At 36.4% G+C, this 24,226-nt stretch overlaps 1 long non-coding RNA gene across 1 annotated transcript; it reads left to right on the forward strand.

Annotated features, from left to right (window-relative positions):
- The first annotated feature begins 3,082 nt into the window (after positions 1–3,082).
- Positions 3,083–8,061, forward strand: LOC136223606 (uncharacterized). The gene is made up of 3 exons (XR_010686030.1): positions 3,083–3,464; positions 4,267–4,423; positions 6,281–8,061. It is a non-coding gene; the product is annotated as an uncharacterized lncRNA (long non-coding RNA).
- Positions 8,062–24,226: the final 16,165 nt, after the last annotated feature.

Below are 24,226 nucleotides of genomic sequence, written 5' to 3' on the forward strand. Positions count from 1 at the left end.
TGGAGATATGTTACTTGTTTGTTTGTATGTGGATCATCTCATTTTTACAGGGAACAATCCTAAGATGTTTGAAGAGTTCAAGAAGACAATGGCTCGTGAGTTCGAGATGACTAACATTGGTCTAATGTCGTATTATCTTGGCATTGAAGTGAAGCAGAATGACGACAGAATTTTTATTTCTCAAAGTGGTTTTGCGAAGGAGATCTTAAAGAAGTTCAAGATGGAAAATTGTAATCCACCAGCACGCCAGTCGAATGTGGAATCAAGTTGACAAAAGATGAAGGTGGAGACAGAGTAAATCCGACATTATTCTGAAGCTTGGTCGAAAGTCTCATATAGTTGACATGTACGAGACCGGATATTCTTTATGTAATTGTCTTAGTAAGTCGACACATGGAAGTCCCAACGGTGTCACATTGGAACGCAGCCAAAAGAATTCTCCGTTATGTGAAAGGTACAACTAATTTGGGTTTACTTTATTCAAAATCTGATGATTTCAAATTAGTTGGGTACAGTGATAGTGACTGGGCCGGTGACAATGATGACCGAAAAAGTACAAATGGTTTTGTATTTTGTCTGGGTGATACTTCATTTACATGGAGTTCGAAGAAGCAGGCAATTGTGACACTGTCAACCTGTGAAGCTGAATATGTTGTTGCAACCTCATGTGTCTGTCATGCAATTTTGCTTCGAAAATTGCTAAAAGAATTTCAGATGAGTCAAAATGATCCAACGGAGGTTTATATCCATAACAAGTGTTCATTGGCATTAGCTAAAAATGCAGTGTTCCATGATCGGAGTAAACACATTGACACGAGGTATCATTTTATTCGGGAATGTATTCAGCAAAAGGAGGTGACACTGAAATACGTAAAGATGCAAGATCAGATTGCAGATATTTTCACGAAGCCGCTGAAATACGATGTGTTCAGTCATTTTAGAGCTCAACTGGGAATCTCGAAAAATTAAGTTTAAGGGGTATGTTAAAAATAAAATATTAAACTTAACTTTTAATTATTAATAAATAAATAAATAAGGTGTGGGTTAGACATGCATGTGATGGATGGAGACAAAAATATTCAAGTTGATGTCTCCATACTTTTACTTTGAAAAAACAAAAGAATCATACATTGACTCTCCATACTTTTACTTTGAAAAAAGAAAAGAAAAAAATAAAATAAACAATTGTATGCAAAAGATGGAGAGGTGGAAGATATGCTAGAAATGAATATAAATTAGAGTGAATTGTGTTCTAATTTTGTACTAGTGTAGAAGAAGTTAATAAAAAATATTTTCTTTGTTTTTGTGCCATTTTAGTTTCCTTCAAAACAAACAAGTTACAATTCCAATCCTTATTAAATAGCAATTTTAGTCCCTCAATTTCAACAAGTATACCAAATTTTAATTTAATCACATTCTTGAAGTCTAAATGTATTGATTATAATTTTTCCTTGAAGGTTCGGATAAATGACCAAGATTCAAATTCTTCTCTAGTATTGACAATTGGAAATTTGGAAAGGACAATACAATAGCTCGACATGGAATTCATGGGAAATACAGGCTACTAAATGTTGAAGTAGGAGCTAAACTAGTTTCAAGGATTAATAATACCATATTCTTGACACAAGCAAACAATGCATCTCCTTTCCAATGACTCGTGTATGACTACATTCTATTAGAGACCCCTACTATTTCTAGTTAATATCATCTCACTTTTTATTCTATTACTCTCCCATAATACTTTTTCTTTTATCTATTAAATTTTTTGAATGAAGGCAGGCGAATGGCAGGTTGGAGCGCAAGACATCCCAACTAGGTCGGTACCCCCTGCAGAACTCCCGTACCAAGGCCGATATTATTAAAAAAAACGGATTAAAGCTGTACAAAGTTATGAGAAACGGTGAAGAGCAAAAATTGGGATAATTCATTTTTCTTTACTATAGTAACCTCTTGATTTCAGACAACGGTCTACTAGTTTAGTTGCCATAAAAGTGAATATCATAGAATGAGAATTGAAAACTTATCAAGCTTCGTTGGAAAGAACAATTAATCTATTATTTTTCATTAACTAGAATTATGGATCACACTGTTTTCGTATACAGTGTCCCATTATGATATGCCACAAAACAAACCATCTTCATAAAAGACTTTCAAAATTTCCCGTGATTTTTACCAGCCTATACATGTGCACTTTTTGTAACAGTTGTAAGAAAATTTGATGTTGTTTCAGCTCTTTTCACCACGATTTTCATTTACCAGCCTATACATATGAAAGACGTCATCTTGTCTAAAGATGTTGACATCACAAACACTGTTAATGATTTGGTCAATAGATCAGCTAATTGATTTGCAGACGACCCATAAGTTGTACTTATAAGTACTCTCTCACAAAATGACAATCAATTTCTATATGTTCATCTTATCATGCAACAACGGACAGTTAAGCACGCCACCGCAATGGTTGGACTGCTCTCCCCACTTTTGCCATGATCTTATTGGGATAATTTTAACCGAGCTTCCTTTCGGTTCACTTAATCTCTATGCTTATATTTGTATTAATTTTCTCTTATTTTTAATAATATTTGGGTCGGGGTGCTGGATCTGTAGGTGGTGCCAACCTCGTTGGGATGTCCTACCTCCCGGTCCCCCACCTCATCTTTAATTAAAAAAATTAATATTTATATAAATATTTATTTTGTGCATTATAGTTTAATTTAAAAGTCATTAATATAATTAAATTTATGAATTGACCGAGCAAGAAAAGTTTTACAAAAATCAATTTTTTGTCGTTGTTTGGATGAATTATTTTTTGCAGATATAAACTTAAAATTTGTAGTCATGGATGTAATTAAATTCAACAAATTTAACTAGTAAGGGAATACTAAAATAAACCATTATACCAACCTTTTGTAGTTGCTGTTTTATCAAAATAAAAAATAAAATATTCATTGTTGTTGTAAGCTTATACTCTTAGTCTCATTTTTGCCCTTACAAGCACAATATTATTTTCATATTTGCCAAAAGAATAAATTTGAATATATATTTTTTTCAATTGAATCAATTACTCAAGAATAAAGAATAAGAAGAAAAGCTGAAACACTATCTAACCCTACTTTAAACTTCTCTTCACTCTTTCTCATCAACGCTGCTGTTGATCTCCTCTGTTTTGCTTAATCTGTTTGAGTAGCTTGTCAAAGTAAAAACCCTAAACCAAATTCTTCCCAGTTCCTCCCCAAGTTACCTTTCGTTATCTCTCTCTCGGCAACAAAGGTCATCATCTGATTTCATCCTCCTGGCTCTAATCTAAGATCTAATCAGATTCTTCCCAGTTCCTCCTCTCTAACGGGAACAAAGGCCATCATCTGATTTCGTCCTAAAGAATAAAAACAAGATCTGATAATTTCCATCATCTGATTTGGTACTTCTGGATCTAATCTAAGATCTATTGTCTTCAAATCATCAAGGTATTTGATTCTAACTCACGTTATCAGTTTTCAACTTTTAAATCTTTGTTGTCTTCGGATGTAACTCGAGTTAGCTTAGTTGTCACTGAGTGCTGCTGATGATCTGAATTTTAAATATTTTAAATAGTTTCCATTACTTTAATTACTCATATGTGCTTCTATCCCTTCACTGTATGGTTTTTTATCACTGAGTTTTTGTGTTGGTCACTGATATTTTAATCACTCAGTGTTTTTTTTATATTATGATAAATGTCTTCAGTGTTTTGAACTACATGCATGGTTAATGTTCAACTATATTAATATTTTCAATTGTTCTATTTTTTGGTGGATCTAAATTGTTGTTTCAATGCCATACTTTCATGTGACATAAGAAACAAAGTTCCAAGATTCAGACCTTCTTGATACAATAGGTAATAATAAGCACAACATCTGCAAAGATTATTTTTTATCAATAACTTGATAATTATGATACTTACCTATTTTAATTTTCTTCTCCTTTCTTCACATTATGTGAATATTGATATTGTGTGTTCCAAGTTGTTTGATTGTTTTATTTATCCTTCAATATTTCACTTGATTTAAAATGGATTTTATCGGACTTTTGTACCTAGAATAAAAAAACATGACAGTATTATGAGAAATTTTTGTGGATACTTTGCTAGTTTGCTTCAGATACAAATGTTTAGTTTAGTTACTTTTGTTTCCTTTAAATGATAGCGTAAAGAAATGAAGGTTTTAGTTTTTTTTTATTTAAATCAAACCCGATGGAATCAATTATTTTAACTTAATTAATTTTGTGCAGAAAAAACGATGGTGAAGAAACGGGAAGAAGATTCATGTCAAGACGTGAGTGCATCAGCAGATCTTCCAGGCACTAAGAAGAACAAAAAAACATATTTTATCACTTATTGCAGAATGTTGCCGGCGAAAACTATCATGAAGATGATAATAACACATAAGTAAGTTGAGGTTTAAATTACTAATTCCTTGTTCAAATGTGCAAATCAGGAGTCATATTGTTAACATTGCTTGTTTAAGATAAGATGAATATGATAGGATCGATAGGCTAGTGATGAATGGTTCCTTGTTGAACTGAACTGCAAATTCAACATAGGTTGCAATGATCCTATTTATGGGATAAACTATATTCTTTCTATGCTTTTAAGGTTTGGTTTTAAAAGACTTTGTTGAAGATAAGATGAATCTGGTAGGATCATGAGGAAAGGTTCGTTATTGAACTGAACTACAAATTCAGCATAGCTTACAGTGATCCTATTCATGGGCTAAACTATATTTATCCCATGCTTTTAAGGTTTGGTTTTGAAAAACTACTTCCTCCGTTTCATATTAGATGTCGTTTTAGAGAGCTGTATAGAAATTAAGGATATTAGAAAAAGCACATTGTGGCCCCTTAGTTATTGACTCCACTATTTATATAAAATGATATGTATAATAAAACAAAAAAAAAGTCTGTAGAAAGACGTGTAATATGAAACGGAGGTAGTATCATATTGGAAAGTAGTACATATTGTTGTTGATTTTTCTCTAAGTAGTGCATTATTGTAAGGTAAGACAGCTGAACCTTGATGTGCACCTCATGGTCGTGCTTGTTTTCCTGGCTATGGTACTTTGGTTGTTGATTCTAAGTTGGTTTTAATTCAGGTATACATTATTGTAAGGTAAGACAACTGAACCTTGATGTGCACCTCATGGTCGTGCTTGTTTTCCTGGCTATAGTACTTTGGTTGTTGATTCTAAGTCGGTTTTATTGTATTTAGGCAAATTCCTCAAAATTTGTCAACTTGAGGGTTGAGCTATACAATTAACTAATAGTGATATTTTAATTGTATGATAAGTGGGTTTAAATTGGGTTAATCGTTATTTTTTTCTGTTAGAATTCGTTTATTAGATGTGATAATGATATTTTAATTATGTGTTAAGTGGGTTGAAATTGATACCAACAAAACAATATTAAGCGGTCTTCAATTTCGTCTTCATATACCAGAAATTTTTTATGTATCATCTACGAGATGAATGTCCTTTTCCATTGATAACCCCATTAGAATAAGCAACTTAACCCATTTTTACTAGAGAGGAATAGTCGAGATAAGAATATTGAGCTAGGATGCAGCAAATGGATAGGCCATAATTAGTACAACTTTAAAAATGAAGAAAATAACAAGTGTATTAGTTAATGTACTAGTACAACTTTTTTTATATTCAGTGGTATGAATAACTCATGCTTAAGATTGCTGGATTTTGGTAATTGATATTTGATTGTAGATAAATGACAATAAAGCTTTAATGTTAATGTACTAGTACAACTTTAAAAATGAAGAAATACCAAGAGGATAAAGGCATTTTCATATTATTAGAATTTTTTTTAAGACCCTCATTTGTCAAATATAAATATACCTGTTGTTTTTGTGAGTTCATAACAGGTCAGTTCGAAATGATTTGGGGCCGCTTATATGGCACTCACCGGTAGCATGGCTATACATACTGCAACAAGTCTAGATAGTGTTTAATCCTATAAGTATAATATAAAGTTATAGGAAATTAAGTTGATTTGTTATTGAAGGATATTCTTTCAGTATACAGCTTGTTGTCTACCCCCACACCTTACTGATAAAGTATCAAATCTAGTGCCTAATGCACTAATTTTGTTTGAGGTTATCTTCTTTTATTTGGTTTCTTAAACATAGTGCCAACCCAAGTTTTCCAAATACTAGATAGGATATTTGTTGCTTTTCCTTTAGGACTGACTTGACTGCATTTGGTTTGACATCATTCATTTCTTTCCTTCTCGGGCACAGGCACAGGAAATAGCAGCACACCCCGAGACCAAATTGCCTTTAATGGAAGTTGTGAAAGTTGCTGGACTGTGGTAAACTAATGGAATTGCTGACATACAGCAAAGTAGAAGAGGCAATCGTAAAGAGAGTGGAGGTAAAAACCTTAACTTTTGGGCAACAGATTACTGTAATTCATGACGGACATGAAGATGAACGAGCATACAAAATAGATCCAAGCTTGGTTGCCAAGCTGTATGGAGACTGGATCGTGCCATGGACCAAAGAAGTTCAAGTTGAGTACCTATTGAGAAGGTTGGATTAATCTTAACAATGGAACTTCATAATCATGTAGAGGATGTGTCGTTAAATAACTAATAGTCAATGGGTTTTTTGTGCTTGTAAATTTGAGATGACGGAGATGTAAGGTCGTTGTGTAAAGACATTACAGAGCAAGTAATCTATAAATATGGGGAATTTCCGGGTGAAAAGATATGTGACGATATCCTATTCGCGGGCCCATAACAAATTGGTATGAGAGCCTATCGTCATGGGTGATTTTGAGTAGTGGACGACAAAGGTTCCGGATATGGATTGCCGGCTAACCGAATCTGACAAAAAATTCAGTCACCAGTTGCGAGAGTTAAAAGAAGGCATGAAAGGAATCCAATGAATCAAAGACAACAGGTCATTACGATGGCCAACACCGTAATTCAAACACCATTCCAAAATATACCCGACATCAGTTTCCCTCTTACAATGGAAAGGAGGATCCTTTAGGCTGGTTGTACCGCTGTGAGCAATTTTTCAGCAATCAAAATACAGACGAAAGAGAGATGGTAGGGTTAGCTGCCTTTCACATGACACGAGAAGCACAATTATGGTACCACCGACTCGAACAAGAGGAGTCCAGTTCAAGTCCTATTGTTTGCTGCGTTTTGGACCACCATTGAGCAGCAATCCATTGGGTGAATTAACTAACATTCGACAAACCGGAACGGTGGAACAGTACCAAGAACAATTTCAAACCCTTCTGGCGAGGGCTGTGTCCGTGAGGGATGAGCAACAAGTCGACTTCTTTACTACTGGGTTATCTGAAACCTTAACAATGGATGTGGAGATGCAAAATCCTTCAAATCTGGTTACTACCATGAATTTCGCCAGAGCTTTTGAGGGAAAGTTGTTAATCAACCAAGGATTAAGCATGGGGCAGGCCAATTCTTCATTGGTAGTCCCAAAGGGGCTCAAGTCACCCTCGATTCAAACCGACATCAATGATCAAAAGACTTGTGCGAGTAACACCTTAACAACATCAAACATGAGTAACAACACTCTGCCTCCAATCAAAAGGTTGTCCCAAACTGAAATGACAGACCGGAGGGCTGTGTTTTAATTGCGATGAACTTTACTCACCAAGACATAAATGTAAGAAACTCTTCTGCCTTTTGATGGACGAATTGGAGGATGAAGGAGGATGACAAATATGAATTCCTTCATAAATTCGAGCTTGCGGACAAGCTCTATTCGAAGAGGGAAGAAATGTTGTAATAGTTGGTTTTATGTTATATTCTTTAGGGTTTTTATTACTTAAGAGTCTTTAATATTTAGGAGTTTTATTATTTTGGGAGTTCCATTTGCTGTAGGATAGGTTTTTTAATGTTATTATAGTTGATGTAGGTCGTATTATTAGCTGGTAGTATTTTGTTAGGACTTCAAATTATTAAGTGGTAGAATCCTATTTGAGGAAAGATACCTAGTGCTGTTAGGATTCTTTCTCTCTCTTAAAATAGGGGGAATTTTATGGAATAAAGGATGGAGAATTTTAAATCAAAAACCAATACAGGGAGTTAAGCGATCTCTTACAAATCGCTACTGCGTTTTTAAAATAGGTTCTACGAAGAACAGGAGCAACAAGGGAAACCGAGGGAATTTCCCGGTGAAAAGACCTGTGACGAGATCCTATGCGCGGGCCCATAACATAGGGTAACTCAGTTGCTGACTGTCTTGCATGTAAAGGGGCTAAAGATACGGGGAACAGTGGTGGGACAACTATTCACCGTTTTGTTCAGAATATATTTTGAATGATTTCAATAGAACTTCATATAGGCGATATTGTTAAGTTTGGTTTTGGACCTGTAGTCCAATTTTTCATTTTTTCATTCTTTATTTTTGTAATTCTTTTCATTTCATTTAATAAAATTTAGGTGTTTGGGGGTTGTGGGTAGGGGCTGGTGCCAACCTAGCTGGGATGAGTTTTGCCTCTCAACCTTGTTGCTCTCTGCCTTTACTTAAAAAAAAAAAGATAGCCAATGACATCATTTATGAGCTTCGCGTGCTAGCCAAAACAAACCCGGATAACAGGAGATGAAATAATACCTTTACTAGTATGCTACCTACGCTCGGATATAGGTGTAGATATTCCGAATCTACAGGTAATGCTGTAACAAACTTTGCTTTAAAAGGCGTTATCGAGGTGTTACACTCGGGTGTCACGTGCGAGGCAAAGGCTAAAGCAGCAGCCACCATATTCAGCTTATGTGGTGACCACTCATATCGGAAACGGCTCGGGAGGAAAATACGTGTCATAAAGGGATTGATCCAAAGTCACGTAACATGTGTTCAAGAAAAGGAGGATTTGATGGGGATTTTAAATTTGACAGGAGACAGAGAAACAGTGGCGAGACTAGTGGAGGGAAGAGTGGTGGAGATGTTGAATGAAGCAATGAATGTGATGCCGAAAGAGACAGTAACGATACTCGAAATAATGGTGAAGAGAGGTGGAATAGTGGCGGTGTCAGCATCTTATAATGCGATTAGAAAAATAAGCAAAATTTTAAGGGAATGATCAAATGGGGCAAGGGAGAGTGCAATTATGCAACTCTGGTTAGAATGTATAGAAAAATGAGGGTCAGGTTTGGTGGAAAAAATATGGAAAACAGTAAACCTGAAAAACACAAAAGAAATATGAAAATTGTCATAAACACGAAAACAATAAAACACAAAAAGTGGAAAAATCCAAAAATCACAATAAGTAAAAAAATGTTAAAAACAGAAAAATGTGAAAAAAGTCGAAAAACACAAAAACGTGCAAAAATAGAAAAACACGAAAACATTAAAAACACAAAAATATGAAAAAATACGTTTATAACGTTTGTTCATATATTCGTATTTTCCATGTTTTGTCATGTTTTCGTGTTATTCACGTTATTGTGTTTTTTTGCAATTTGTTTTTCGGGTTTTTCCCTTCTTCGTGTTTTGTGTTTTCTCACCTTATCATGTTTTTTACGTTGTTCGTATTTTCATGTTTATCGTGTTTTTAATGTTTTTTCACGTTTTCACGTTCTCACGTTTTCGCGTTTTTTCAAGTTTCTGTAATTTTTTCGTATGTTTTCGTTTTTTCATGTTTTTCGATTTTTTGCGTTATGTTTTGTGCGTTTTTTACATTTTTTGTATTTTTTCGTGATATTCAGGTTTTTGCGTTTTTCATATTTTTGCGTTTTTTGGGTGTTGGTTTTTTTCGCGATTGCTCACATTTTCTTGTTATTAACGTTTTTTCACGTTGTCGTTTTTTTTCGTTTTCTCACCTTTTCGTTTTTTAGTGTTCTTCATTTTCATGTTTATCGCGTTTTTCACGTTTTTGTGTTTTTTTTTTGCGTTTGTTCATGTTTTTCGCGTTTTTTTATGTTGTGTTTTTTATTTTTTAACGTTTGTGTTTTTCATATTTTGTGTGTTTTCATATTTTTTGCACTTATAACGTTTTTTCCATTTTTTCATATTTTTTAGGATATAAATTATGGATTTGCAAAAAGAAATTGGTTAGATGGTAATTTTGGAAATAAATAATGATATTGATTTAGAAATAGTCTATTACTAGGTTAAATCAAAGAATCCATATTCCTTAATAGTTATTCCGCATACAAAAGTTGAACAAAATGTTGGAATATGAATGCTTAAGGAATATCTATTCTATTACCTCCCTATTGTATGAACCAAAGGAGCCCTAAATGTTTTAGACATATGACAAAAAAAACTGGTGATTTACTTTTATATAGCATATTTAGTTTTTATCATTTTAAAAAAATCTTTATAATTTGGTCAGTAATACATGAAATATTTTAGACATAATTAATATTTGGAGGGTTTGAAGTGGCAGTTAAAAATGAATCAAACCACTTTTCTATTTTTTTGATAATGTATGACTAAATTTGATCGTACTTGGAAAATTTAAGGTTAAGTTTGCCCCATTTAATACGTTAAAGCTAAATCTTACATTTTCTTAAATCGTAAGCACTAAATTTAGTTTTATCCATTAAGAAAATAGACTCATGCTTTTTATTAAATTATTGTTAAAACAATATTATAAAGATTTGAAAAATATAATTGAAGACTTTAACTTCACTCAAAAATTTATTAATTGGAATGTTCAAGTTTATATTAGAACTCGCACCATTTTATATAATATACTACTTTACCTTTTTTTTGAAACTCCGTGAAGAATTTATGTAATAGTCACTCAACTACATAAATATAGCTGAATTGATTTACCATCCTCTTGGAAATCAAGTCATTTAATCGGTAGCTTGTTTGGCCGGTAAATATATACATTGATATTAATGTGGAAATTTAGTTTTTTCTTATTAAAGTTCATGAATATCAATGTTGATTTGAAATGTCCATTGAAAAACACAAATACTAACTAATATCAACGTTGTGAAATATGCACCGAATAATAACAAAATATTGACATATTTTTCATATTTTAGCAGTAATGGTAAGAAGATCATATAAAATAGAATATATATAGCACTTAAGTAACAAACGGATTTTGTTTCTTTTCTAGCAACATAATGATTTAGTTTCCTTTTCTAAATAACTATAGTAGTATAAAAAGAAGGTAGTAGAAAAGAAATTGATATCCATATAGACATTTAAGTATAATTAACAGTGAAAAATGAAGGTGTTTGGAATATTTATTCTAATATCAATTATGATGGTTTTGAGTCCAAAGGTTGTGATGGGTGAAATAGTCCCCACTTCTGTGTGCTGCAACAGCCATGGACCAAGTTGCTCAGATCATTCGGATTGTATAACCTATTGTTCTGAATGCACAAGAGGTGGATTTTGCAAGCCTGTCCCACAGCCTTACTGTCAGTGTTATTGTTGATCAATTCAACAATCATCTATGTAATCTTGCATTACCTATGTGTTTCATCTTTTATTATTACCCTATGAAATAAAGATTCCCACTTCTTATGATGTTTTTGGGGTTGTTTTATCTTGTGAATTTGTTTTATTTTATTTTTTAAATAATATTAGGGTTCCAATGTTTTAAAGGTTTTTGAGCATGTTAGCCTAATTGAAATATTCATAACCTTGTTTTTCTACTCCCAGCTTTCACTAAAAAATATGATATTTTTAATATATTTATGTTTGGGTTTATTAGTCCCGTCCTTTTTACCTAACACACTGTTTAGTCCCTCTATTTTGAAAAACAGATCCCTATTTTTTGCCAATATTAACTCTTTGGTCATTTTGTCCATTTTTTTTAGATTTTTAACCGTTATATTTGATATAAACAGACAGACTAAAAATAACAAAGCAACATGGTCATCTTGTATCTACTACGGCTGCCATGAGAGCTAATATATATACGGTTAAAAATCTAAAAAAACAAGACAGAATGACCAAATGGTTAATATTGATAAAAGATATGACCTTATGATTTGTTTTTCAAAATATGGGACTAAACAATATGTTAGGTAAAAATACGTGGATTAATAAATTATTTACCCTTTATATTTTCATCAGATATGCTATTTCTAATTATGAATTTATTTTCAGATAAAAAAACACAATCCATAATAACCCAATATATATATTTTGGTACACTTGGTCAGATTCTATATAAGAGAGACACTTGGTCGGATTCTATATAAGAGAGAGACTGGATGCCCAAGACACATTTCTAGACAGCAGCGGAACTGCTACCTTTAAACAGTAGTAACTCATTGGTAGATTAGATATAGGTGTGTTAATATTTTATTCTTTTTTAGTTTAATAACAATTTCATTCATATTTGATAACTTGCTAGATTCGGTTTGATGATCTTCGCCGCGCTTACCTGCAAAACAGAACCGGAGACAAGATCTCCGGGAAAACTCTCCGACGATCAAGTCAGTTTTATGGGAAGGTTGGTAAATTGATACTGGTATTGTGGGGAAAATATGTGTACGTACCTCCCCATTTGCTTCTATGTCCTTTTTATAAGTGTTCCTAGTTAACCGCCGGGGGCGGTTACTCTTTCCAGGCCACGTCCCTTACGTGGCTACAAACGTGGTCTCGTTTGTTTTGAGTGGGAGGTTTAATGCTCCGTTTAGGATTTCGGGGCGGTTACTCGTTTTACCCGCTTCCTTTATTCGGAGCTCGTTTGATCTTGAACCATGGGCCTAAGTATAGGTTGGGCCCGTGTTTATGATTCGGCCCGGTTTGGTTTCACGGATCATCACATGCCTCTCCCTTAGTTTGGCAAGAGCCCTTTAGGGTCTTTTCATATATTATAGGGGACTCTTTGTCTTCGTCTGGATATTCAAAATTCGAAAGTGGTTCTTTCGTTCTCCGTCATTTCTTCTCCGGCGTCAACCCTTTAGCGTTCGTTCTTCTCTGTATTCTCTTTCACATGTAAGTGTTCCTTTTCGCAACTTGTAACTCGTTCGACCCTTTTCTTATTTCTGCTCGTCTTTCTTCATTAATATGTCGAACCCTGACCTCGATTTCGCACCGTTCGATGAAAATTACATTCGCGAGGTGTCTCATGAGGTTGATGAGATGATTGATGAAGTTTCAACCAGCTCTCCTTGGTCTGATTCCCATCCCGCCGATTTCCTCCATCTGGCGAATACAACTGATGAGGGTCTAGGTTTTGACCCTAAGAAGTTGATTCCACCACCTGTCCCAACTCCCCGTTTATTACCAAAAAGGGACAGGTTGGGAAGCCTAGTTTGCCGCGAGACGATTGATGACTTGCGGGAGCAGTATCCTTGGCTCCAAGGTCTGGAAACCATCATTCCCGGGGAGAATAGAGGGCCGGGCGACTACCCAAAGGGGTATTTCACCATTTTTGTCGCCCAGATTATCTGCGGTTTCACGTATCCGCTGGTGGATGAGATTGCTTCCATCCTTGGTGGTTATGGAATCGCACCCGGACAACTGCATCCCAACGAATGGGCCGACTTAACCTTGGATAAATTTTTGGCGGATTGTCTGGAGGTTCCCCTCTCGCTCAAGATTTTCTCTAAGCTTCATCATTTCAAGAGTTCGGGGGAGTATTTACTTTCATCCGACAGAGCGGTTACTACGGCTTTGATGAGAAGTCGAACAAAATCCGCGAGTGGGATAAGTCCTATTTCTTCATTAAGTTCCATGAAGGGAATCCAAACTTTCTTCGCTGCTGGGGCCGACCCAATGTAAAGAGTTTGAACTTTGGTTACCCCAGCAAGGACGAATCCGATATTATAAAGTTCTTGAAGAGCACTCCTCCTTTTGTATGGACATATGATCAGGCATTCCATATGCTAAGAAGCCGAGTAGCGATTGCCTACCGCGAGGGAGATCGTGTTGTCTATATCCCTTATCGCGTTTTTGTACAAGGTACTATTAACTTATTTCCAAGTTGATGATTTCTTTTAACCCTTTGCAGGGGTGATCCTTTATCTCAACTCGCTGCAGATCGGGAAGCGAAAGCCCTGGCGAGAAGGAAGAAGCGGATGGCGGGAACAACTTCTGTTGCAGGGGCGAATTCTCCTGTGGGGGCGACTCCTTCTGTTGAGGCGGCTTCCCCCCCAATTGCTTCCGTTTCACAGGGCCCCGCTTCTGTTTCTAAGGAGCTTCCCTTAAATAGGAAGCGGAAGAGTAATGTGGATGTGGAGTCTTCTCGCCCTAGGAAGAAGAATACCTCCGTATCCTTGACTGTCGGTGGTACATCTACGTCCACTCCATCCAAAGCCAAGGGCGGTCCCCCATTTCATGAGGTATCATAATTTATTCGCTCTTCTTGCGTTATTTATTTTCTCTTGTCAGTTTTCACTGTTCTCCTGACCCTTCTCCTTGTGTATCCGTAGCCGATTTCTGATATCAGCGGATGGTGGACCAGAACCTTTGGTAAAGCCGTGAGCTTTTCCTGTAGGGACATTGTTTCTTCCATATGCAATTCACTTGGGCGACTTCCCTCCGCTTCTCGTGTGCGCGAACAGGTGCCGCTTCCGACTGCCATGGAGGGGATTGAGAAGCGAGCTATAGAGGTATATTGCTTTCCACTTATGTTCTATCCTTCAAACGCATGTCTCTATTCGCTCTTTTTATTCGCGTATCGTCTTATATGCAGATTATCAATTTCGCGGAGGGTGCTCTCTGCAGGGATGCTGAACGAGCTAGAGAGTTAGAAAGCCTTGGTACTGAATTGGCGACTCAGAAGTCGCTTTTTGATGATGTCCAAGGCAAAGTAAAGGTCCTTGAAGGTGCTTGTCAGAAGGCTATGAGCGAGAAGGAGGAAGCTCTCAAATCCCTCCAGGCTAAGTCCGATGAGCTTCAGAAAGTCATTGATGATCTGAATTCGTCCAAGGAAGCCTTGGAGATGCAAAAGAGGAGGGCCGAGGAGATCACAGCTGAAGATGGTGCTCGCATCTATTGGTATGGAGAGCGGATTCATGCGGCTTATGAGCATGGACATCCAGATCATGTACTTAATCGCCCCAAGGTTCCCATTCCTAAAAAGGATTTAGCTGAGAAATGGGACAAGTTGGAGGCCGAGGATGCTGATATGGATGAGGTACTTCTCCTGGATTGGTAGAGTTTTCATGATTCTCCAATTAGCTGTGAGATCCCAAATCAGAACGTAGAAGGAGGGGCACCACAAGATGTTTCTCACGTTGAACGAGATGTTTCTCGCTCTGATGCGGTTACTGATTTGATTGTTGGGGATTCGCTTGAAGCAGATCATCCCACAGGAGAAGATGAAGGAGCCGCTGAAGGCGAAGGGGGCAATAGAGGCGAAGGAGAAGAAACTGTAATATAATTTTATTTATATCCGAACTGTTGTATGTAACAAACTGCCAGTATATATATCAACCGAGCGACCTTGCCGCCGCTTTTCATATATGTGCAATTGTTGTTTTATCCTTCGTCGCTTTAATGCCGGTTATTTTCGTATGTGACCCTTGCCTCTTGCCGACTTCATACTTGTAATTTTTCGTAGTTAGTTTTGTTTTCATTAGGGTGGCCAGACCCTTTTCGCAATTTTTTGAGTACTCGTTTATTCGCTTAATTTTATGCCTTATAATTTTTCTTTCAAAAATAATCATAAGGTTTTGCGAATGATGCGTAATCATGCATCCGCCTTTCTTTAAGATTTTTCCAACAATTCCCATTTAGGAATTCCTCCATTTTGTTGCACAACACCCGCTGTGGGATACCGGAAGACCCAATCTCAGAGCCACTGTTGGCTTTATCCAGTGGTCATTCCAAAAAATCAGACGCGATGAAGCTCTAATCCACCAATGAACCTGCATACATATTGTGCCATAAGTGCCTTTACATGAGGACCAGACCATCGAGCTTCCGATAACCGCTCTTTGAATACCCACCGCTGAGAAGAATCGTGTTTTTAATAAGGAGATGACTAAGTTCGAGTCCTTAATCAGACCCCATCAGAACTTCCAAAACAACGAAGTGTTAAAGAGCCTAAAATGTTTTACCCCAAGGCCTCTTTCTTCCAAAACAACGAGGAGTTTCCTTGAATCACGGCTGCCAGTCCATAAAAAATTATGAACCCCTCTATTCAGACGTTTTACAAGTGCACCAGGCCATTTGTAAATCATGAATGAGTGTATGAGGGCCTTGTTAAAGAATCCTTAATTGGAGTTATTCGGCACGCGAAGGAGAGTGTTGTTCCCTTCCATTGACTAAAAGTGTTCAAAAAACGATCCGCCAAACCGATCAAATGTCGAGACTTTAGAGCACTCTTAAAGAGCGGGACTCCAAGGTATGTGATAGGCAAGGTCGCCCGTATGATTCCAAGACTACCTGATAGTAAATCGCCGATTTCTCCCAGCTGACCTTCTGACCCCAGAAATTTCCATATGTATGGAATAGTGCTCTAATGGCTCGCACATTAAGCTTTGTGGCCTTAGCAAATAACAGCATATCATCCGCATAAAGTAAATGGGTCGGGAAGCAAGTACCATGAGGGTAATGCATGGGAGAAAGCAACCCTTCTGATTCAAGTTTTTAAATCCATATAGAAAAGAAATCCTCAGCAATACCAAACAAGATAAGAGATAGTCGGTCATCTAACAGTCTAAAATGGTGCAATTTTATCCCTAATGATGGCAGCTCTTGTCATCTACATTTCATATGTGAGTCATTTTATCACTCATTAGGAACACATCATAAACATATGATTAGGCGAAATTTTTTTAAGAAAAATATAATGCTTTTTGTAAGAGTTGGGTAAAAAAAATCAAAATCATTCAGCGAAATATTAATCTCTGATTCTATTATTAAATCACGGGAAATATGAAATATTTTTGCATTACAAATTGATATGCAATTAGTCCAGAATAAGGAACAAAATATCTGTGTTTTATAATAATGTCTGAAATTGACTCAATTTGACAACGTTAGGGGTAAAATTGCATTATTTTAGACAGTAGAGGTAAAATTGCTTCTCGCTGTAAAAGTTAGGGGTATTTTTGCACTTTATCCCAAAAAAATGGAAAAAAGTATAAAAATAAACAATGTGGTTTGAGTAATTTTCAAAAATAACTACGTGCTTTAAAGTTGACAAATTGGTACATTAAGGTTGATTCCGTTAGCAAAGATAGTCTAAACTAACAAACGGTTTTCAGTCAAAGGGATATTTTTATTTTTATATTCATTTGTTTTATAATTTAATTTTTAATAATATTCCTACCCAATCACTATACTACATCTCATTTCTCACTCGTCAACCTCTCTTTTACCCGTTACTTTTTCCTACACCTCATCATCAACAAAAATATTCATTTTAGAGTTTTAAATCGAGTAGACGATTATAGAAGTGTTGATGTAGTAACTCTATATGGTTGGAGATGGCGTAACAGAATCAACCGCAAGGTATCTGTTTGTGAATTTTTAAACCATATAGTTTATGTTTGAAATTGGCTCAAACCACAAGGTTTATTTTTGTATTTTTTCTGAAAAATGGTAACTAATTATAAAATTACAACTAAATCAGATTATCAAACTTAATTCTAAATATGTCATCTATTATACATATGGGAAAGTCCTCAATGGTTTCAACCCATCTAATGGAACCAAAATAAAATAACCCCACAATAAATATAGATCATATTTCTCTCTCCTAAATCAATTCTTAGACTTTCTCTCTTCATTTATCTTTACAATGCACCATTTTTACAGAAAATTCTAGCCACAAGGTTGATGTTTCTGGCACACGGTTCCAGTTTTCGGCCACCGCTATGAATTTTCCGGCCATCACGAAATTTTTTCCCATTAGCAAAGGAAATACAGAAATAAAGAAATAAGAAGGAAGAATGATAGAGGAAATTTATTTGATAATAAATATCGTTCAGGGATAATTTTTAGTGGAGACCAGTCGACGGTGAAGTAAATGCTCATACATGGATAAACAGGAAGAATGATATAGCAAACAACACTTTGAATTCTTATAATCAATCAATAGAATCTGCAGAAGAGAGCTTGTTGCAGCATTTACCACAAAATCATTCATCCATAGAATTATATTAAAGGGTCGGGACGAGTTCATCAAACCGCCGGACATCCCAGCTAGGTTGACACCCCCGGGTTTTTGGTACGCTGTAATGCAATATAATGTAATAAATGTTGTAAAGCAAAACATCTATTGGATCTTTTGGTATTGTTGTCAGGGATAGCAATGGATTAGTTTCCATGTCAGGTGGTGGCCCAATTGGTTCTACTTTGTTGGATTTACATGCTGAGTTATTAGCAATCTATATTCGTTACGAATAGTTCGGGATTGTGGTTATTATACTATTTTAGTAGCTACTGATTCAGCCTCAACTATTCAACTGTTAAAAGGTGATAAGGTTTTGTCAAATTGGTTGGGTGTTATTCTTGGTGATATTTTTGAGGTAGTTGGCTCTTTTGAATCTGTTCAGTTCGTGCATGAAAGACAACAAACAAATACTGCTGCTCATAATTTAGCTGCGTGGGCACTTTCCCTTTCACAAATGGAAATTCTCATTGAAGATTTCCCTGATTGTATTTCTTTTTGTATTCAGAATGAATTTATTCGGTGTGCTTCGTAATATATTGTCTCTCTTTATAAAAAAAAGAATAATGTTGAGATGCATGATGACAATTAGAGGGTCGATATGTCTTTCATTGCCACATGAAAATAGCATAGGCCGAAAGGAATGACAATATCCAAACTGCCTCATTGACAGGTGTAAAAACAATAAAGCAAGAAAGGTTCGTACAAAAGCCTTGTTATTTCAGGGAAATATTGAGGATATCAACCTTGGAATCACTGTATTCTTTAAAAGGCAAAGCACTGATAAAATCATCATAGTGGCATCATGTAAGGTCTTCAAATTTATCAGGTAATCCCAACTTGGGTTGCAAGCAAAGGTTGAAGATATGCATTGCAGCTGCTAGAGGCCTTCACTACCTTGGGTTGCAATCATTCATCCAGACGTGAAATCATCAAATATTGTGCCTGATCAAAACCTAATGGCCCAAATTGATGATTTTGGACATTCAAAGACCGGACCAGAAATTGATCAAACCATGTGAGTACAGCCGAGTGGAGGCCGTTGCGATTGACTATGTCTCCTCTAGGAAAGACTGGAGCCTAAAGCTTGATGATGCTCTTTGGGCCTACCGCACGGCGTTTAAAACGCCTATCAGGATGTCACCTTATCGCTTAGTTTTCGGGAAATCGTGTCATTTACCAGTGGAGTTAGTGCATAAGGCATATTGGGCTATGAAATTTTTGAATTTTGATGTGCAGGTTACAGGGGAACACCGTCTCCTCCAACTCAATGTCCTTGATGAACTTCGTCTAGGTTCGTACGAAAATGCCAAACTTTACAAGGAACGTACGAAGAAATGGCACGACAAGCACATGCAAATCCGGGAGTTCAACAAGGGGGATCAAGTTCTCCTCTACAATTCTCGCCTCCGTCTGTTCCCAAGAAAATTGAAAAGTCGGTGGTCGGGACCATACACCGTCATCAATGTACACTCCTCCGGAGTAATCAAAATCCAAGGTCCCGACAACGTAACCCTTCCGGGTGAATGGCCACCGTCTGAAAATATACCAAGGTGGAGCTCTTCGATAACATGGCGAAGCCACATTCCTCCAAACACCGTAAGCATGCACACATCAAGAGAAAGTCGAGCTACCCCGACTCTAAACGTAGCCCCGGTTTGCATTTTTCAAACCCTTTGTTTATATGTATCCTATCCGTTTTTCACCTTATTTTTATTGTCTCTCTTTTTCTTTGAATGTATTGTCTTTTTCTTTCCATTTCTATCCTTCTAGCTCGTTTCGTTTCTTGTAAATTAAAAACCACAAAAAAACAAATCCCTCGCTAATCCAAAGTGCTTACGCGGAGCGTACACACCATTACGCCCCGCGTAGCCGAGTCTTTGACCCTATTTTAATACTTACGCGGAGCGTGCCCACAATTACGCCCCGCCTAGCCGAGTCTCTGACCCTGTTTTAATACTCATGCGGGGCGCCGTACCTCTCACGCCCCGCGTCCTTGGTCCGGGCAATTCGCAACCAAAAATAAAAGGCCGCGCGGGGCGTGCCCCATTCTACGCCCCGCGTGTCCTCGGGGAGTTGCGAATTGTAACTCCCCATAACACCTTTTTCTCTTACCCAAACATTTTTTCTACTTCCACACTCCACCTCCTCTCACCTCCAATCCCATCACTTCTTTTCAAAATTTAAAATTCTTTAACTTCCCGCTACATTAATTTTGCCTTAACCACCCTCTTAATTACCCTTAAAAATCATAAAAACATTAAACACCAATTAAAATCCATAAAAATTTAAAAACTCTTTGAAAAAAAATGAAAAATGCTTCCACTTCCTTCTTCCACGCGGGGCGTACCCCCAAGCACGCCCCGCATCCTCGCCATTCTCCCACGTCTTTTTGGCCAGGAGATGCGATACGTGTGGCATGCTTCCTTACACGCCCCACGCGCCGTGCCAATTTTTGCATCAAATAAGATCAGGAGGTGGGATACGCGTGGCGTGGCCCCTTCACGCCCTGCGTATCCCTCTAGGAATCCGCATTTCACTTGGATTCCCACTCCTCCCCTATTTATACTCCTTCCTTTTTCATAACTCCTTCCCTTACACTCACTCTAACTCCCCATATTCCTCCTGCACTCTTCCTCACTCCTCCCAAACCATGACCCGAAGCAAGAGAGGCGCTAGTGACCGTCCCCCGCGGTCCACTCGTGCCCGCTCTTCTCGTTCCCAACATCACCAATCACCACCACCACCCGAAAGAGAAGAAACACCACCACTCACCCACCAATACAACACCCCATTTCACCTCCACACGGAAGCGGAGGTGGTCCAGTACCTCACCGTCTCCACTTCCACCGTCATGGCCCTCCCATTTATCGATCGTAGTATTCTCGACCACTACGACCTCGGTAGTGCGTTCGAAGATCATCTACGCGCCTTTGGTTGGCACGACCATTTTCGTGCCCGCCATCTTTGTGTACCCATCATTGGTTCAGGAGTTCTTCTCTACCGTTGTTTCTAATGGTGTCCCCGGTGCCGCCCTCTTCAACTTTCGCCTTCACAACCATCCTTACTCCATTGGCACGGCTTGGATCCGCTCACATTTCACTAAGCAAACGGAACCAGGCACCACACATTGGCCATCCGATGACACTGCCAAGTCCATATAAATTGCTAGATCAGATTTGGGTGTATAAGCAAGTCCTGATTTAATTTTCCATGGGCTGTTACGATGACCACCTGCTGTTTGATGTAGTTCTGGTGGACATTGATAACATTATACTAGGCAGTCCATGGCAATATAACAGGAGGGTTATTTGAATCAATATTTGTTTGAGATGGATGCCATGTCCGTTGTTTTGGTTCTAGAGGCAGACTGAGACTACTGAGCTTCTATATCTTACAACATTTCTTTTTAATAGGGTTTTTGCTTGTATCCATGTCTCTGTATGTTTTTATTTTTAAAACTACTTTATGAAGGTTATGTTTTATAACATTTAAGGTCGGTATAGATGGATTTAAGTAATGATTTTTTTGTGGATTTAAGAAATAAGAAATCCAGACTAAGAGCATATGATTTTAACTTATTTAATTTTGTGCAGGAAAAATGATGGTGAAGAAACATGAAGAAAATTCATCTCAAAATGTGAGTGCATCAGATCATCTTATGGGCACTCATACCAAATCACAAGATAAAAAAAGATATTGAATCACTGATTGCAGAATGTCGTCGAAAACTATCCCATAGCACATATTCTAGCACGGAGATATTGAGAGGCTGCAAGTAAGTTGAGGTTTAAAATTACTAATTTTTTGTTTATGTTAACATGTTCCCTGGACTTGTTAAATTTGCATTATTAAAAGAAAAACTATCAAATTTTTGTTTTGGAACAATTGTTTTAATTGATTGGGTTCATTGTGGTGTTAAATATTATTATCAAATGCCTTTGTTAGATGCTATTAGTTTTATAAAAAAATAATATAGGTCCATTATGGAGTCAGTGCTAGTTTATTAGGAATTCTATTGAAATTTTGATAAGACTTTTCATCAGGAATATGACTATTCTTTCTTTTGTTTTTGTTGTGACATTGGTGTTATTCTAATTGCATAAAATGCCACTTCTTTAATTTTTCAATTTTGTTAGTGGTAGTTGTTTTAGTTTGCAAATCCTTGATTTATTCTTTTGTTAATGGTTGTTGAGGCATCTTTTGTTTCTTGCTGCTTTTTTTGGCCACTTGAAAGCCATTCAATTCTTTTGTAAAGAAATTTAGGATACTAAGGGACGTTTGGTTTGGGGTCTTTAGGAATGGGAATGAGAATGAGAATGAGAGGGTTTCATTCCCTTTGTTCTTGTTTGTTTACAAATAAAAACTCATTCCCTTTACCCACTTTAGGTTAAGCCATTACCCCACTTTGGGTTAAGCCATTACCCCATGCCCTCTAGAGAATTGGATTCTCTTTACCCCATTCCATTTCCTAAACATATCCAAACACATAGAAGAATTAATTGTTATTCATTTCCTTTCCTTTAGTTTCCCTTTCTTGATTCCTTTTCCCTTACCCCATGCTCCTCAGTTCCCTTACCTCGATTACATATTCTTCTTTTCTCTCCAACAAAGTGGTATCAGAGCCAACAAAGAAAATGTATGGGTATGATGGCGGCTAGAGTGAAGAGGTCAACAACGTTGAAGGTTGAAGATGTCAATAGATTAAGAGATGTTCTTGGTAAGGGATAAAAAAATTATAAATTTAAGGGGGTGTGTTAGAAATAATAAATTTATAATTAATAGTCTTTATATTGGTGGTTATTAAGTTGTTTTAGAATAACTTATAAGAAGTTATGTGATGTTAAGTTACACTCTTAATTAGTGATTAAGAGTTATTAAATGTTATTTATTAGGGTTGTAATAGTTACATTTTCATGTACTATAAATAGTTATCTTGTATAGGTTAAAAGTGAAGAAGCACAAGTTAAAGAGAAATAAAATTTAAGAAAAGCTTCCTCCTATATTTCTTTCACTTCTTATATTCTTCTTTTCTCTCCAACACATGGTGTGTTCCTGGAAATAGTCACTTTACACATGTTAGTATGCACTGGTTATGCAAATTAAACCAAAATGGATGGAAATGAGAGATGTGCCTTTTGATATGAGCAAAGAGAAAGTACCTTGACTTGCTTGCTTAATCAACTCAATGGATAAAGTTTCCATAAAATTGCATGTTTTAGAAGGGTAAGAATGACAGTTTGAGGCAGAATTTCATACGAGGAAGAATGATAGAGTTGATAAGTTTACTTGGACAAAGTTATACTCCATTACAAAACCCAGTTTATCTACTACTTGGTTTGAAAATGTGAAGGTTTTTCAAAATTCAAAGAGAGGAGATAAGATTCTCCTTCATCTTAATGAGGATCATATTGTTTGGTATAATATTAAAAGAAAAGGTCTTGGAGTAGAGTCGAAAGTCTTGGATTACAATTTACATGGATTGTTTTTGGAATACTCGAATTGTTTGTCTTGAAAGTCTTGTGTCATTAGGTGGTGGAACATAGTTATTGGTATAGTGTTTCAAGATTATATTTTTTTTGTTTTGTAATAGTAGAACAGGAAGAGAGTGAAATCTACAACTTTGTTATGTTCATTTCATTAGAACTTTTGACCGGTGTACTCATAGATTAATGTGTGCATAAAAGAAAGGGCACTGGTTATGCATTAAAATCATCATATGAACAAAAATTAGCACATCCAAGGTTTTCAACGATGGCTAAACCTATGCAGATTTTCCAATTGGTTTTCATAAAAATTAGCACAATAACTTACCTTCCTTGCTCACGTTAAGTTTCAACATACTCTAGTTGCATTTGTTTGCCCAATGATATTCATTATTATTTGTTAAATTTCTTGCCTAGTCTACTTTTATTATTTTTCTCTTCCTCTATTTTCTGTTTATAATTTAGTTAACATTTATGGTTTATTTAAATATGAATATTAATGTTGTCACATGTTATACCAATATGCAAAACTTATTATGATTGTAGAGATCCTCTATTGCTTATGGTGTCCAAGACAAATATAAATTTCGTGCAGCCCATTTGTTGTTTGTATACTAATGTCCATGCATTCTATTTTTGCCTGACCATGCTTCTATTTTTGCTTATTTTTCATAT

Source organism: Euphorbia lathyris, chromosome 3 (genome assembly GCF_963576675.1).
Source record: "Euphorbia lathyris chromosome 3, ddEupLath1.1, whole genome shotgun sequence".
NCBI lineage: Eukaryota > Viridiplantae > Streptophyta > Magnoliopsida > Malpighiales > Euphorbiaceae > Euphorbia > Euphorbia lathyris.